This window comes from Pipistrellus kuhlii, unplaced genomic scaffold, assembly GCF_014108245.1.
Source record: "Pipistrellus kuhlii isolate mPipKuh1 unplaced genomic scaffold, mPipKuh1.p scaffold_m20_p_50, whole genome shotgun sequence".
Classification (NCBI taxonomy): Eukaryota; Metazoa; Chordata; class Mammalia; order Chiroptera; family Vespertilionidae; genus Pipistrellus; species Pipistrellus kuhlii.
The window spans coordinates 2,217,612-2,218,515 of record NW_023425552.1 but is presented as its reverse complement, the minus strand read 5'-3'; positions in this window follow the sequence as shown (position 1 = coordinate 2,218,515).

The window sequence follows — 904 nt, the reverse complement described above, 5'->3', positions numbered from 1 at the left end:
AGGCACAGATGGTTAGGAGCTCCCCTGCTGTCCAGAGGCCCCTAACTGCCTAATGTTTCTCTCTTATTGATATTTCTAGCTCTCTCTCCCTCTCCCTTCCTCTCTGTAAAAAAAAAAAAAAAAAAAAAAAAAAAAAAATCAATAAAATATACTTAAAAATATAATAATAAAAAAAAAAGAAGATGGAACTCTTGCCACTTGCAACAGCATGGAAGGACCTGGAGAGAGAGCATCATGCTGAGCGAAATAAGCCAGTTGGAGGAAGATAACTATCACATGACGTCACCCGTTTGTGGGATATAATGAACAACATAATTGGATGAACAAGAATGGGTCCAGGGATAAAGGGCAGGGAGGAGGGGGGGTAGAGAGCACGCACGCACATGAGCATCGCCAGTGGACACAAACACTGGGGCGGGGGGGCCTTGCCAGGGTGGGAATGGCTGCAGGGCGTCAGATGCAGAAAAAAGAGGCATATGCAAAACTTTAGACAATAAAAAAATAAATAAATAAAGGAAGGAAATGTGTTCTGAAGCCCTGGCCGGCTCGCTCTGTCAGTGAGAGCATTGTCCCCATACGCCAGGGTGGTGGGTTCGACCTCCGGTCAGCGGGACACAGACAAGAAGCCAGTGGCTCCGGCCGGTGTGGCTCAGTGGATGGAGCGTTGGCCCTCAGGCTGAAGGGTGCCTCGGTGGCAGGCTCCGTCCTCCCCCCACCCCCAGCCCTGATCAGGGTGCATTCAGAGGGCAACCCGTCCATGTGTCTCTCTCTCATCGATGTTTCTCTCTCGGTGTCTCTCCCCCTCCCTTCCACTCGCCCTGAAAATCAATGGCAACCACTGCCTCGGGTGAGGATTAACAAAAAAAAATTTTTTTTAAAGAAGAAACAGCCCTAACCGGTGTGG